The sequence below is a fragment of the Lolium rigidum genome, chromosome 4 (assembly GCF_022539505.1).
Source record: "Lolium rigidum isolate FL_2022 chromosome 4, APGP_CSIRO_Lrig_0.1, whole genome shotgun sequence".
Classification (NCBI taxonomy): Eukaryota; Viridiplantae; Streptophyta; class Magnoliopsida; order Poales; family Poaceae; genus Lolium; species Lolium rigidum.
The window spans coordinates 121035757-121052029 of NC_061511.1; the positions used below are offsets into that span (position 1 = coordinate 121035757).

A 16273-nucleotide genomic window follows, 5' to 3' on the forward strand; every position below is an offset into this window, starting at 1 on the left:
CCCGCAAACCCTAGCCGCCCCCTTCTCTCTTCCACCTCCACCAATACTACTATTGCTTAGGCGAAGCACTGCAGAAATTGCACCGCCTCCACCACTGCCACCGCCGGCGTGTTGTGGATCCAATCTCATCTACCTCTCCACCTCCCTTGCCGGATCAAGAAGGAGGAGACGTCATCAAGCTGAATGTGTGCACATCTAGGAGGCGATGTACGTTGCGGTGTTGATCAGATTGGACCGTGAAGAAAGTACGACTAGATCGACCGTGTTTTTACGCTTCTTCTTAGCAAATTTACAAGGTTATGTAGATGTCAATATCTCTCTCACTACTTGCATCTTGTAGTTTGGATCTTGGCCGTTGTTCGTATCCGTAGGAATTTTTTTCTATGCTATGAATCCCATAAAAATTACTCACGAAGATGCATCAGATATGGAGTGGAGACGTACAAACATCCTTGGTTGATTTTGTAGGGAGTCATAGCATATAAAACAAAAAATTCCTACCGCAAGAACGAATAACAAGCCAAGATCTAATCTAGTAGATGGTAGCAACGAGGTGAAGATCAACGAGATAAATCTCGTGGTTGATGTAGGCGATCACTTGCCGCTTGCAAAAGCGCGTAGAAGATCTTGACGGTGCCACAATCGGGCAACACCTCTGCACTCGGTCACACGTTCGGTGTTGATGACGACGTCCTTATCTCCGTTCCAGCAAGAAGCGGATGTAGTAGATCCTCCTCGGAATCCCGCCAGCAGCGCTTCGCCGTAAGCACCGCGGGAGGAGATGGAGGAGGGAGTGGCTAGGGTTTGGGAGAGGGGAACTTGGGGCGCCGGCCTTGGGTGCCCTTGGGTGGTGCGGCTTCTGTGGTGGCCGGCCTCCTCCCCTCTCCAAAACTAGGGTTGCCCCAAAACCAATTTGAAGTCCAACTCCAAAAACTACCATAAGGGGGAAACCTAGGGGAAGTGGGATTGCTCCCTTTCCTTCTCCTTTGGCCAGCCAAGGTGGTGGAGTCCACCGTGGACTCCACCTGCCCTCTTGGTTTTCCGGCTAGGGTTGGTGGAGTCCATCCAGGACTCCACCTTCCATAGTGATTTATTTTGGAGTCTTCTAGAACATTCTAGCGCCTTCCATAAATGCACAGGATCATTTCCAAACTTGGAAAGTGACTTCCTATATATAAATCTTATTCTTCGGACCATTCTGGAACTCCTCGTGATGTCATGGATCCCATCCGAGACTCCGAACAACATTCGAACTCCATTACATATTCCATATCTACTTAAAACGACATCAAACCCTAAGTGTGTAACCCTACGGTTCGAGAACTATGCGGACATGATCGAGACTCTTCTCCATTCAATAACTAATAGCGGGACCTGGAGATCCATAATAGCTCCCACATATTCAACGATGACTTCGTGATCGAAAGAACCATTCACATAAAATAACAATTCCCTTTGTCTCGCAATATTTTACTTCTCCGAAGTTTGATCGTCGGTATCTCCATACCTAGTTCAACCTCGTTACCGATAAGTACTCTTTACTCGTACCGTGATATGATATCCCTTGTGATCCAGTCACATGCTTGCAAGCTAATTGGATGTCATTCCACCGAGAGGGTTGATACGTCTCCAACGTACGTATAATTTCTGATGTTCCATGCTTGTTTTATGACAATACTTACATGGTTTGCTTGCACTTTATAATGTTTTTATGCATTTTCCGGAACTAACCTATTAACAAGATGCCGAAGTGTCAGTTCCTGTTTTCTGTTGTTTTTGGTTCCAGAAAGGCTGTCCGGGCAATATTCTCGGAATCGGACGAAATCAACGCCCAGAACCTTATTTTTCCCGGAAGCTTCCAGAAAGCCAGAGTGGGACCAGAGGGGTGCCCTGGGGGCCCCACACATGTGGACGGCGCGGCCCAAGGGGGGCGCCCCCCTACTGTGAGGAGGCCCCGTGGCCCCTCCGACTCCGTCTCTTCGCCTATTTAAGCCGTCCTGACCTAAAACATCGATACCGATTGACGAAACTCCAGAAAGACTCTAGGGGCGCCGCCACCATCGCGAAACTCCGTTTCGGGGGACAGAAGTCTCTGTTCCGGCACCTCGCCGGGACGGGGAAGTGCCCCGGAAGCCATCTCCATCGACGCCACCGCCGCCATCATGCTCCGTGAGTAGTTCCCCCATGGACTACGGGTTCTAGCCGTAGCTAGTTGGTATTCTCTCCCCCATGTACTTCAATACAATGATCTCATGAGCTGCCTTACATGATTGAGATTCATCCGATGTAATCGGTGTTGTGTTTGTCGGGATCCGATGGATTGTTACATTATGATTAGTCTATCTATAAAGTTTGTGAAGTTATTGTTGCCGCAATCTTGTTGTGTTTAATGCTTGTCACTAGGGCCCGAGTGGCATGATCTTAGATTTAAGCTCTATACTTATTGCTTAGATTGTATCTACAAGTTGTTTGCACATATTGCTGTCCGGAACCCGAGGCCCCAAAGTGACGAAATTGGGACAACCCGAGGGGAAGGCTGTGATATGAGGATCACATGTTTTCACCAAGTGTTAATGCTTTGCTCCGGTGCTCTATTAAAAGGAGTACCTTAATTGCCGATAGATTCCCTTGAGGCCCTGGCTGCCACCTGCTGGTAGGAAAAAAGATGTTGTACAAGTTTCTCATTGCGAGCACGTATGACTATATATGGAAAACATGCCTACATTATTAATAATCTTGATGTTCTGTCTTAATGCTATTTCAATCCTATCAATTGCCCAACTGTAATTTGTTCACCCAACACTTGTTATTGGAGAGTTACCACTAGTGTAGATAGCTGGGAACCCCGGTCCATCTGTCATCATCATATACTCGTTCTACATGACATTGGAAGTAGTATCAACTATTTTCTGGTGCCATTGCTCTCATATTACTATTACTGCTGCCGTGTTACTGTTACTATTGCTCTCATATTACTGCTGCTTTCACATCACCCCTGTTACTAGTGCTTTTCCAGGTGCAGCTGAATTGACAACTCAGTTGTTAAGGATTATAAGTATTCTTTACCTCCCCTTGTGTCGAATCAATAAATTGGGTTTTACTTCCCGCGAAGACCGTTGCGATCCCCTATACTTGTGGGTCATCAAGACTATTTTCACGGCGCCGTTGCCGGGAGGCATAACTCTACTCATAAGTTCACCTGGGGAGTACACTCTACCTCTCTCTCTGTTTTATTTTATTTTGTTTTGCTTAGTTTACTTTTGTCTAGTTTATTTGTGCTTAGTTTATTTCTGTCTAGTTTTATTTTGCTTAGTTTACTTTTGTGTAGTTTGTTTTTGTCTTGTTTTATTTTCCTCATATACCCAAAAATCCATAAAAATTTGAAAAACCTAAAAATTAAAAACTGCTATTATGGGAGAACCTACAACCTATTTGGAGCTTATAGAATTATATAATAACTATAGAGAATCAAGAACGGGAGAAGTTATGAGAGCTGTGATAGAAAAATTGAAAACAATTGCTAAGATCTTGCTTAAACGCCATGATATAAACTGTTGCTCTAAACAGGATACTAAACATCTTAAATTTCAATGTGGCTTTAGTGAGGAATTTTTAATTAAGAACTATAATCGGAATTGCTATATTCATTATGGGTTCGAAGAGGTAGAACAATTTGTCATATTTATGGGAGCCTCCGAGATAGAATCCTTCATGGCTAAAAATTATGAAACTTGTGTTGTTTGTAAGGACCTTAAAGATTATGTCTCTTCTATTCTTAATTTTTGCGTAGAAAGCTACAGTGATAATCCTTATATCATTGATTATAAAGAGAGACTCATTAATGCACAAGAATGCACTCACAATTTGCGAGGAACCGATGGAAGAAATTGATGAACCCGAAAGCTCATTGAATGAAAAAGAGGAGGAAATTGATGAACCCGAAAGCTCATTGGATGAAAAAGAAGAGGAGAGTGATGAACAAAAGGAGGAAGAATGGATTAGCTACCCATGCCAACCTTCTAATGAGAGTAACTCTTTATCTCTTACACTATTTGATTGCCCTCCATTCTTACCAAAGGAGGTTGAATGTTATGTTCCTGTGGATTCTCTTGAAATATTCCCTATGAGTAAAACTTGTGAGAATAATTATGCTCCTGTTATCTATGATAATCTATGCTATTTTGATAAATCTTATGATAATGCTTTGTTTGTGCCTGATGTCGAAATGCATGGTACTAAAGAGTTTTGCTTGGCAAATGTTTATGATAAATCTCTAGATGATGGTCCTATGTTACTTGATAATATTAATTGTACTACTAATGAAAATCGGATTGGAGATATCATGACTTTATCTAGGAGTCCCATATCTTTTAAGATTGATCAATCATCTTGTTATATACTCCCTCTGTTCCTTTCTATAGTGCCTATAGATTTTTTGGCATTTGTTTCAGAATATAAGGTTGTAGCTTAGCTTTTTTTCAATTGCCCCCTCCCCGTTCAGCTCCCAAATCGTTCAGGTCCCAAATTTGTTATGGTAAGTTAGTAAGATATGGATTTCTCAAATTTTACATTGATCTCAAATCGTTTAGCTAGGGGTCTTGTGTAAAAAATACTCTTGCGCTAATTTCCGTGCCAAAAAACTATAGGCACTATAGAATGGAACAGAGGGAGTAATTGATAAAAGTGGGTTTGAAAGTTTTAATCCTATTATTTCTGAGCTTGATAAAAATTATGTGTTTGTGAATCATGAAAAGCATGCTTTATGTGATAGTTATGTTGTTGAGTTTGTTCATGAAGCTACTGAAAATTATTATGAGAGAGGAAAGTATGGTTGTAGAAATTTGCATGGTACTGAAACACCTCTCTATATGCTTAAAATTTTGAAGTTACTCTTGTTTTACCTTCTTATGCTTGTCACTTTGTTCTTCATGAATTTATTTGTGTACAAAATTCCTATGCATAGGAAGTGGGTTAGACTTAAATGTGTTTTGAATTTGCTTCTTGATGCTCTCTTTTGCTTCAACTCTTATTTCTTACGAGTGCATCATTAAATCTGCTGAGCCCATCTTAATGGCTATAAAGAAAGCACTTCTTGGGAGATAACCCATGTCTTTATTTTGCTACTGTTTTGTTTTGTTTTGTTTTGGAAGTTGGTACTACTGTAGCAACCTCTCCTTATCTCTATTTTATTGCAATGTTGTGCCAAGTGAAGTATCTAATAGAATGTTGATGCTAGATTTGGATTTCTACGCAGAAACAGATTTCTTGTTGTCACGAATCTGGGTATGATTCTCTGTAGGTAACTCAGAAAATCTGCCAATTTACATGAGTGATCCTCAGATATGTACGCAACTTTCATTAGTTTTGAGTTTTCTTATTTGAGCAACGGAAGTACCTCTTAAAAATTCGTGTTTATCGGTCGTTCTGTTTTGACGATTACGTCTCTGTTTTTGCATTGTCTCTTGTGGACTTTAAGGGAGGCTTTCTAGACGTGGAGAGCACCGTAGCTAATGTTTTATTGAGTTCTTGCAATGTGTCACTACAGGGCCAAGGTGGATTAAAGTTTTTGAGTACTAACCCCTCTAATGAAGTTTATGAGAAGTTTGGTGTGAAGGAAGTTTTCAAGGGTCAAGAGAGGAGGATGATATATGATCAAGAAGAGTGAAAATCTAAGCTTGGGGATGCCCCCGTGGTTCATCCCTGCATATTTCAAGAAGACTCAAGCGTCTAAGCTTGGGGATGCCCAAGGCATCCCCTTCTTCATCAACTTATCAGGTTTCTTCTATTGAAACTATATTTTTATTCGGTCACATCTTATGTTCTTTACTTGGAGCGTTTGTGTGTTTTTATTTTTGTTTATGTTTGAATAAGATCGGATCCTAGCAATCCTTGTGTGGGAGAGAGACACGCTCCGCTTTTTCATATGAACACCTGTGTTCTTCGTTTTACTTTTAATGTTCAATGACAAAAGTTGGAAGCTATTGCACTTATTGATATTTGGTTGGAAACAGAAAATGCCTCATGATGTCTTGGATAATTTGATACTTGGCAATTGTTTTGAGCTCTCAAGTAGATCATGTTTCTCTTGCATCATGTAGTTTAAACCTATTAGTGGAGAAATACCGTAGAGCTTGTTGAAATTGATTTGCATGATTGGTCTCTCTAAGGTCTAGATATTTTCTGGTAATTGTGTTTGAGCAACAAGGAAGACAGTGTAGAGTTTTATAATGCTTGCAATATGTTCTTATGTAAGTTTTGCCGTACCGGCTCATACTTGTGTTTGCTTCAAACAACCTTGCTAGCCAAAGCCTTGTACAGAGAGGAAATGCTTCTCGTGCATCCAAACCTTGAGCCAAAACCTATGCCATTTGTGTCCACCATAACTACCTACTATGTGGTATTTTCTGCCATTCCAAGTAAATACTTCATGTGCTACCTTTAAAAAATTCAAAACTTTATTACTCCTTATTTGTGTCAATGTTTTATAGCTCACGAGGAAGTATGTGGTGTTTTATCTTTCAATCTTGTTGGGCAGCTTTCACCAATGGACTAGTGGCTACATCCGCTTATCCAATAATTTTGCAAAAAGAGCTGGCGCGGGGTTCCGAGCCCCCAATTAATCAACCTTCATTAATAATTCTCTTCACATGTTTTGCTCTGATTCATCAGTAAGCAACTTAATTTTGCAAATAGACACTCCTTCATGGTATGTGAATGTTGGAAGGCACCCGAGGATTCGGTTAGCCATGGCTTGTGTAAGCAAAAGGTTGGGAGGAGTGTCATCCATAAATAAAACTAAAGTACATGTGTAAACAAAAGAGAAGAGGGATGATCTACCTTGCTGGTAGAGATAACGTCCTTCATGGGAGCCGCTCTTGAAAGTCAGGTTGATAAGGTAGTTAGAGTACCCGCTACCATTCGTTGACAACAACAAACACCTCTCAAACTTTACTTTTATGCTCTCTATATGATTTCAAAACTTAAAAAGCTCTAGCACATGATTTAATCCCTGCTTCCCTCTGCGAAGGGCCATTCTTTTATTTTATGTTGAGTCAGTTTACCTATTCCTTCCATCTTAGAAGCAAACACTTGTGTCAACTGTGCATTGATTCTTACATACTTGCTTATTTGCATTCATCATATTACTTTGTGTTGACAATTATCCATGAGATATGCATGTTGAAAGTCGAAAGCAATTGTTGAAACTTAAATCTTCCTCTGTGTTGCTTCGATGCTTTTACTTTGAATTTATTGCTTTACGAGTTAACTCTTATGTCAGGCTTTTTGATGCTTGTCTTGAAAGTACTATTCATGAAAAGTTTTGCTATATGTTATCTATTTGCTAGCAACTATAGATCATTGCCTTGAGTCACTGCATTCATCTCATATGCTTTATAATACTATGATCAAGGTTATGTAAGTAGCATGTCACTCAAGAAATTATTCTTTTTATCGTTTACCTACTTGAGGGCGAGCAGGAACTAAGCTTGGGGATGCTTGATACGTCTCCAACGTACCTATAATTTCTAATGTTCCATGCTTGTTTTATGACAATACTTACATGTTTTGCTTGCACTTTATAATGTTTTTATGCATTTTCCGGAACTAACCTATTAACAAGATGCCGAAGTGCCAGTTCCTATTTTCTGTTGTTTTTGGTTCTAGAAAGGCTGTTCGGGCAATATTCTCGGAATCGGACGAAATCAACGCCCAGAACCTTATTTTCCCCGGAAGCTTCCAGAAAGCCAGAGTGGGACCAGAGGGGTGCCCTGGGGTCCCCACAAGTGTGGGCGGCGCGGCCCAAGGGGGCGCCCTCACCGTGAGGAGGCCCCGTGGCCCCTCCGACTCCGTCTCTTCGCCTATTTAAGCCGTCCCGACCTAAAACATCGATACCGATTGACGAAACTCCGAGAAAGACTCCGGGGCGCCGCCACCATCGCGAAACTCCGTTTCGGGGGACAGAAGTCTCTGTTCCGGCACCCTGCCGGGACGGGGAAGTGCCCCCGGAAGCCATCTCCATCGACGCCACCGCCGCCATCATGCTCCGTGAGTAGTTCCCCCATGGACTACGGGTTCTAGCAGTGGCTAGTTGGTATTCTCTCCTCCATGTACTTCAATACAATGATCTCATGAGCTGCCTTACATGATTGAGATTCATCCGATGTAATCGGTGTTGTGTTTGTCGGGATCCGATGGATTGTTACATTATGATTAGTCTATCTATAAAGTTTGTGAAGTTATTGTTGCTCGCAATCTTGTTGTGTTTAATGCTTGTCACTAGGGCCCGAGTGGCATGATCTTAGATTTAAGCTCTATACTTATTGCTTAGATTGTATCTACAAGTTGTTTGCACATATTGCTGTCCGGAACCCGAGGCCCCAAAGTGACGAAATTGGGACAACCGAGGAGGAAGGCCGTGATATGAGGATCATATGTTTTCACCAAGTGTTAATGCTTTGCTCCAGGTGCTCTATTAAAAGGAGTACCTTAATTGCCAGTAGATTCCCTTGAGGCCCGGCTGCCACCGGCTGGTAGGACAAAAGATGTTGTACAAGTTTCTCATTGCGAGCACGTATGACTATATATGGAAAACATGCCTACATTATTAATAATCTTGATGTTCTGTCTTAATGCTATTTCAATCCTATCAATTGCCCAACTGTAATTTGTTCACCCAACACTTGTTATTGGAGAGTTACCACTAGTGTAGATAGCCGGGAACCCCGGTCCATCCGTCATCATCATATACTCGTTCTACATGACATTGGAAGTAGTATCAACTATTTTCTCGGTGCCATTGCTCTCATATTACTATTACTCTGCTGCCGTGTTACTCGTTACTATTGCTCTCATATTACTGCTGCTTTCACATCACCCCTGTTACTAGTGCTTTTCCAGGTGCAGCTGAATTGACAACTCAGTTGTTAAGGATTATAAGTATTCTTTACCTCCCCTTGTGTCGAATCAATAAATTGGGTTTTACTTCCCGCGAAGACTGTTGCGATCCCCTATACTTGTGGGTCATCAAGGGTCCAGAGTATATCTATCCGTCATTAGGATGGACAAATCGCGCTATTGATTCACGTGCCTCAACCCTTTACTTTTCGAACACTTAATGTCATCTTTATAACAACCCATTTACGAAGTAGTGTTTGGTGTCATCAAAGCATCCATCCGGTGTAGATGATTAACATGATCTCATGGTCGAATGATTAAGTTACTATGTATCTTAAAGCTTGAAGCACAACGAACTAAATGACTTGATCATATGATACGCTTACTATTGGTGTATGTCCATCACATAACTCACCCAATGATATGACCTTGTTACTAATAACATCCAATATTCATGATCATGAAACTATAACCATTTATTAATCAACAAGCTAGTTTAACAAGAGGCTTACTAGGGACTCTTATATTTTTACAAAACACACATGTATTAATGTTTCCGGTTAATACAATTATAGCATGTGATGCAAATATTTATCATAAACACAAAAATATAATAATAACCACTTTATTATTGCCTCTTGGGCATATCTCCAACAGATTTAGACAAATTTTAGCTCAAAGTAAAGATCAATAAGCAGTGCAATATCTATTTAGAACTACAATATTTCTTGGGCATAAATACTTGAGCTTGTAGGGTAGTCTTCAAAAAAGAAAACATGTTGGGTGGATCGAAATTATACATACGGTTTCATTAAAAAGAGGGATCACCGAGTATGGAGGATATCGCTCATCATGTACCCTTCGATCGAAGTCAAACCCCACTCTTTGGATGGAAGTGAAGCAATAATTGCTACCCGGTCTAAAACATAGCTTGTTTTTGTTAGGGTCTAGAGTATACTTGTTGAATTCAAATTCAGATTAATCTAGTTCTTTTTTTAGGGGAACAATGGGCGGAAAATTGCATATATATGGATGGAGCTCGGGCTACACTGACATGTTTGTTACAAAAGTTTAGAATCCCATTTTACACTCTGAATATTTTTAGGAAAAAATTACAGGTATATATATAAATGTTTGGTATGTCATCATAGGTTCATGGAATTATCTTGGTAGATATGATGTACACAAAAGAGGAAAATTGTGAATAACAAAATCTAGTTTTGAAATGCCCATTTGAGCCATATTTTTGTGATCTTTGTGTAGCCCAAAATAAAACACATGTGTAACAAAATCTTGTTCGTTTATAGAAATTATTTTATGTACCTATACAAAAATATAATTTTTTTGAGGGAAAAATATCACTTGTTTACTATTATAATTTTCGACTATTTAGCGATGCAAGGGACCTTAAGTGTCGTTTGAGCCCAGAACCAGGGACGTTTCTTTCGTAGATAGGACAGGCCTCAGCCCAGCCAATTTGTTCTTTCCGTTTGGGCCAATCCCAGAAGCTCCCTTTGGTTTCGAGCCCAGCATCATGAACTCTCTTATCCCTCGCGCTATCCACAAGCACCGATCGTCTCGTGGCACGGCGCGACGAAACGTCGCGGAAGCGGACAGAACCACGAGAACGCAGTGCTTGGCCGTGACTCCAGGGCTCCATCTTCGCGACTTGCGCGCCGTGGCGGATCTCCGGTGCTCTGCCACCAGCCACTCCGGCAAGGCCACCGGAAAGCCTCCTCCCGCTCCTCCAGGCCTGAGAGAGGCGCCCGATCGGCAACACTTGGAGCACTAATGCGGCGGACGGAGGCGCTGAATCTCGGTCCACGACTACGGTCCGAGTAAGCGAATTCTTAGCTGCATCTACGATCTGATTCTTTGCCGGGTCTGATCTACTCTTTTCGTGGAAGGAATTGGAAAGCTACTTGTTTGGCACCATCATGCAGGATCCATCCAGGTCCCAGGGGCGGAAGTGATTCCTTCGTCCGTTTGATCCATGTCAGTAAGTAATTCCCATGTAGATATCGTCAATTCGGCTGTGGATAAGTTCAAGCCAGTTCGTTGACTTTGGACCTTAGATATACAGAGATTGTTCTTGACTTCGTCGAAATTGTATCGTTCAAGTAGCCCGTCTAGCTCAGTTGGTAGAGCGCAAGGCTCTTAACCTTGTGGTCGTGGGTTCGAGCCCCACGGTGGGCGATCTCTTTATTTTTTACCTCTCACACACCGTGCGTGTTCTGTCCTCTCGAATTCTTAGCCGCATCCACGATCTGAGTCTCTGCTGCCACTGCCCTGGGCTGATCCATGTCAGTAAGTAATCGCCATGTCAATTCGGCTGTTGATAAGAATCAAGCCGGTTCGTTGACTTTGGACCTTAGAGATGCAGAGATTGTTCCTGAACTTGCCGGAATTTTACCATACAAGTTGCCCGTCTAGCTCAGTTGGTAGAGCGCAAGGCTCTTAACCTTGTGGTCGTGGGTTCGAGCCCCACGGTGGGCGGTTCAGTTTTAAATTTTTGGTCCACCACTGTTTTACCAGTTTTAGTCGTTAAATTATTCTAGATCACCTTCAGTAATTTCCTTTTCATACTTGAAGGGTCTTTACGAATTTTTGGTCCACCACTGTTTTACCAGTTTTAGTCGTTAAATTATTCTAGATCACCTTCAGTAATTTCCTTTTCATACTTGAAGGGTCTTTACGAATTTTCTCATTTATACTTCAGATCATTGTTGAGTATTCCTTCTTTCGGTCATGAATAACTTGCTCCCTCGTACTGCCAAAAAGTTGATGACACATCCTGCGCATTTTCTTTGTTGCTTGTTAATTATAGACTTTTCCATATTCCTGGTATACTCTATTTCTTAGTTTTCAATATTTTGCCTCATTTTATGATATCACCAAACAGAAAAAGGTAAGTTTACTTTTTAGTCCGGCAAGCCAGCTTGAGGTAGACAACTCTAGAACACATTCTTTACGAGGGTACTGAATTATGCCGCATTTCGCCAAAACACGGATTTTATTGTGTCAACGTTGTTTGGAGGGGCTGATAACTGCAGCACGGCGCTTGTATGCCATATCAGACGCAAGATAGCGAATACAAGTGGTACAGAAGCCTTAGGTACCACCTAAGTAAAAAAAAAAAACAATTTGTTTGACCCATCATCCAAATTGAGTGTGCACAAATGGCTGGCTTACTATAAAAGGCTGGCTAAATAGGGAGCTTTGCCATATCAGACGCAAGATAGGGAATACAACTATTTTTCTTTACCAAGGGTTTGGGGGCAATGTACCCGATTGCTTGGGCGCTCGGACGTTGAGCCGGCGCTTTGGCTCGACGTCGACTCTATCAAGGAGTAGTGGCTTGGAATTATTGAGAGTCAAGGTTCCCGTCGGAGGGCCACAACTTACCTTCTAATTCTCGTGGCTCGAAGTTAGCGAAATGCGAGTGTGTTCTGTAATATATCTTTGTTTCCTCTGTCTATTTTCTATCGCATTAAAAACGATGACGTGCTATGGGCAAGACTTGGAGCATTGCTGAATCTCAGTCCACGACTATGGAGTAAGCGAATTCTTAGCTGCATCTACGATCTGAGTCTTTGTTGTCACTGCCCTGGGCTGATCTACTATTTTCTTGGCAGGAATTGGAACTGCTTGTTTGCCATCATGCAGGATCCATCCAGGGGCGGAAGTGCCTGCTTCGTCCGTTTGATCCATGTCAGTAAGTAATCTCCATGTAGATATCGTCAATTCGGCTGTGGTATATTCATAGACCGATAAGAATTATATAAAAATAATAGAATAAATAAAGGCAAAGGATTTGGTTCAGTCGTCAAGTACAGATTTCCTTTACCCAGAGTTGGGAACTCTGAATAGTTGTTTGAATACCGACTGCTTTCCTTGCGCAAGCCAGTTCGTTGACTTTGGATCTTAGAGATGCCGAAATTGGTTTAGGTTGTCGGAATTTCATCATACAAATAGCCCGTCTAGCTCAGTTGCTAGAGCGCAAGGCTCTTAACCTTGTGGTCGTGGGTTCGAGCCCCACGGTGGGCGAAATTTTTTCCTCACCTGTCGCACACTGTGTGCTTCTGTCTGCCTGCCTCCTGCTCCTCCCAACTCTCAGACCTTTTTTTATGAGGTAATGGGCAGCGCCCTTTCATTCATACATGAACTTGTTCGTTACATATAATGGTCCTAATTACATCAGGGGACTCATTAAACCAACAGGATCTAACATCATTCTCTACCGATTTGGCCAGAGCATGAGCTGCCTCATTACATGACCGATTAACATGGATAAATGTACAAGGTACAAACTTTATAGCCTAGTTCTTAATGTCATACACAATAGCTCCTACATTGGATCTATCCAAGCCTAGGGACCTGATCTTGTTGATCAAAGATAAGCAGTCCGATGCTACCATGATCTTCTGTACACCAATATTTGTAGCAAAGAGCAAGGCTTGACGTAGTGCCATGGCTTCTGCAATTTCAAGATATTGAACTCGCTCAAAGAAGCCCCTACTAGCTGCCTGTAGCTTCCTCTGATGGTCACGTATCACAACACCAAAACCCATTCTTGTAGACTGAGAAGATAGCAGCATCCACATTGACCAGCATCAATTCCGGCGGAGACCATTTTTTGATTGACTTCGAGGTCTCACGCCATGAGAGACACTCGGCAAATTTTTCTTCTCACCTGTCACACACTATGTGTTCTGTCTGCCTGCCTCCTGCTCCTCCAACTCCCAGACTGGGAGAAACTTTCGATCGGCAAGCCTTGGATTGGAGCACTGCTGTGGCTAGGCGAATTCTTAGCTGCAGTCTACAATCTTTGTTGCAGCTGCCTGGCTCTTATCTACTCCTTTCTGGAAAGGGAATGGAGCTTGGTTGGCACCACCCATGAAGGGATCCATCCAACTTCGGGTCGGAATTGCTTGCTTCTCCAAGCCCGGATGAGGCACCCGATCGGTCTCCTCCAGCTGATACTTGAAGCACTGTTGTGGCTGACGAGCTGAATATCGGCCTACGACTCTGGTGCTGCAGTCTATGATGTGAGTCTTCTAGGGGCCTGATCTACTCTTTTGTTTGGCATCACGATGCAGGATCCATCCAACTTCGGGACGGGAATACGAGATTGCTTGCTTGCTTCGCCCGTTCGATCCATGTCAGTAAGTAATATTGTTGGAGAAATCGTGAGTTTGGGCTATGGTTTTCCGACACGGTGATGAACTAATGATAAACTGATAGTGTACTGTAAGAAGCTAGTTGACATGGGAAGTTAGTAGTGCACAAGACTGGTTTCCTGATAGACTAAAGGTCCAACAAAATGCCCGTCTAGCTCAGTTGGTAGAGCGCAAGGCTCTTAACCTTGTGGTCGTGGGTTCGAGCCCCACGGTGGGCGATTTGCCTTTTTGATTGAGTTTTCTTTTTTCTCGTTGAATCTAGTTCGTGTTGTTATCTTTACTGCTCATGTTCCAGCATACATGCCCGTCTAGCTCAGTTGGTAGAGCGCAAGGCTCTTAACCTTGTGGTCGTGGGTTCGAGCCCCACGGTGGGCGTTTCTTATTTTCGCCGAGTTGTTTTGTTTTTTTCAGCTAATTATTTCATAAACTTGCAATCTGTCTCCTCATTCATGAGTGTTTGCAACTAGTTATTTAATTAAACTGCACGGTGGGTGTTTCTGATTTTTACCGAGCTGCTTTTTTTCACTGATGTTTAATTCTATCTCGTTCCTGAGTTTCTGCAACTAGCTATTTCATAAATTTGCCATTTGTAACTAGCGTTTCTTATTTTCGCCGAGTTGTTTTGTTTTTTTCAGCTAATTATTTCATAAACTTGCAATCTGTCTCCTCATTCATGAGTGTTTGCAACTAGTTATTTAATTAAACTGCACGGTGGGTGTTTCTGATTTTTACCGAGCTGCTTTTTTTCACTGATGTTTAATTCTATCTCGTTCCTGAGTTTCTGCAACTAGCTATTTCATAAATTTGCCATTTGTATCCTCGTTCCTGAGTTTTTGCAACTAGTTATTTTATAAACTTGCAATCTGTATCCATGGTTCAGAAACATGCTCAGGTTCTATAAGGAAAGCCAAAGATGCCCAGGTTCAAGCCAAAGGGAAACCAAACACACCCTAAGGGAAGCATTTACGAGTAAACAGCTTGCATCTAGATTCATAAATTCATTTAGTATGGACCACCTATTCAAACTAAGATAAAAAGCTTTTCTTTCTAAACTGGATGTGGGCCTTGCTGAAGATCAGATATTTCCCGCTGTGAAGATTGGCTACTTCTAATTATCTTCCCATGCTACGAAACGTTTCCAAGGATTTTCTGCCAAAAAAGGTTCCAAGGATTCTTTGTTACTGCACCTGAATTTTTCCGTGTATCTGAAAAAATGATTTGCTTTTATACTCTTGACTTGGACGTGATACATTATTGTTGTCTCGGTTAAAACTCAAAACAACTAAAACAGACAGGTTGGCAGTCGAGCCTATTGACAATTGTTACCTGAAATTAAGTATTCTTGTGTACTTGTTTTCACAATTGCACTTATGCGCTGTTCTTAAACCAAGCATTATGCCTTGGAATGGAAATACTACTAAATGCTTGGTGGTACACAATATCTAACGAACAGAAAGGAGAGCTCATAAGTTAATGAGCACTCTAACATGCTCCCTCTGTCCTAAATTATGTTACGAATAATTTTTTATCAAAAAAAAGTTGAAGTTTGACCAAATATATATAAAGTATCAATATCTACAACATCAAACTTATATTACGAGAATCACCATGAGATATAGTTTCATAATGTATGCATTAGATATTACAACGATTAATATGTTTGACTTTATACATGATCAAACTCTACAAAGTTTAACTAAAAATTATATGCAGCAAATTTTGGAACAGAGATAGTATACATGTAAAAAAACCCAGTTTACATAATAACCGTGCCATTGGACTTATCCTTACAGCACATACCTTTTCAAATTACACCTTATGCTTACAAAATACAAACATATCATGTTGATTATGGAAGACATCAATAAATAAAAAATTCTAGTGCTCCTGTATTTTCTTGTAATAATCAAATACAACTATTATCGACAAATAAAAAAATATTGTCCTAAATGCAATAAATGTGCGGACATTCCTATTTCCTATCTACTCAAGAAGAAGAATTTTGGATTACAATGGAAGAGAGAGAAGGGGGAGTGGCGAGAGTTTTTTGGAGTCACCCCCCTCCAACTGGCTTGTCTCATGTCAACAATTGTGTCCTTTGATTATCATAGCACTTAAGATGGCTAATCATAACCACAAATGGTTGTCATTCACGGGGTTTGTTATGTATGTTTGAATTAAGCTCATGCCTGCCTATA

General features: G+C 41.4%; 5 non-coding genes across 5 annotated transcripts; all 5 read left to right on the forward strand.

Moving 5' to 3' along the window:
* The first annotated feature begins 11018 nt into the window (after positions 1-11018).
* On the forward strand, positions 11019-11091 carry TRNAK-CUU. The gene has a single exon. It is a non-coding gene; the product is annotated as a tRNA-Lys (tRNA).
* Positions 11092-11318: 227 nt separating this feature from the next.
* On the forward strand, positions 11319-11391 carry TRNAK-CUU. The gene has a single exon. It is a non-coding gene; the product is annotated as a tRNA-Lys (tRNA).
* A 1478-nt stretch (positions 11392-12869) lies between these two features.
* TRNAK-CUU lies at positions 12870-12942 on the forward strand. Its single transcript has one exon. It is a non-coding gene; the product is annotated as a tRNA-Lys (tRNA).
* A 1278-nt stretch (positions 12943-14220) lies between these two features.
* TRNAK-CUU lies at positions 14221-14293 on the forward strand. Its single transcript has one exon. It is a non-coding gene; the product is annotated as a tRNA-Lys (tRNA).
* An 84-nt stretch (positions 14294-14377) lies between these two features.
* TRNAK-CUU lies at positions 14378-14450 on the forward strand. Its single transcript has one exon. It is a non-coding gene; the product is annotated as a tRNA-Lys (tRNA).
* The last annotated feature ends 1823 nt before the right edge of the window (positions 14451-16273 follow it).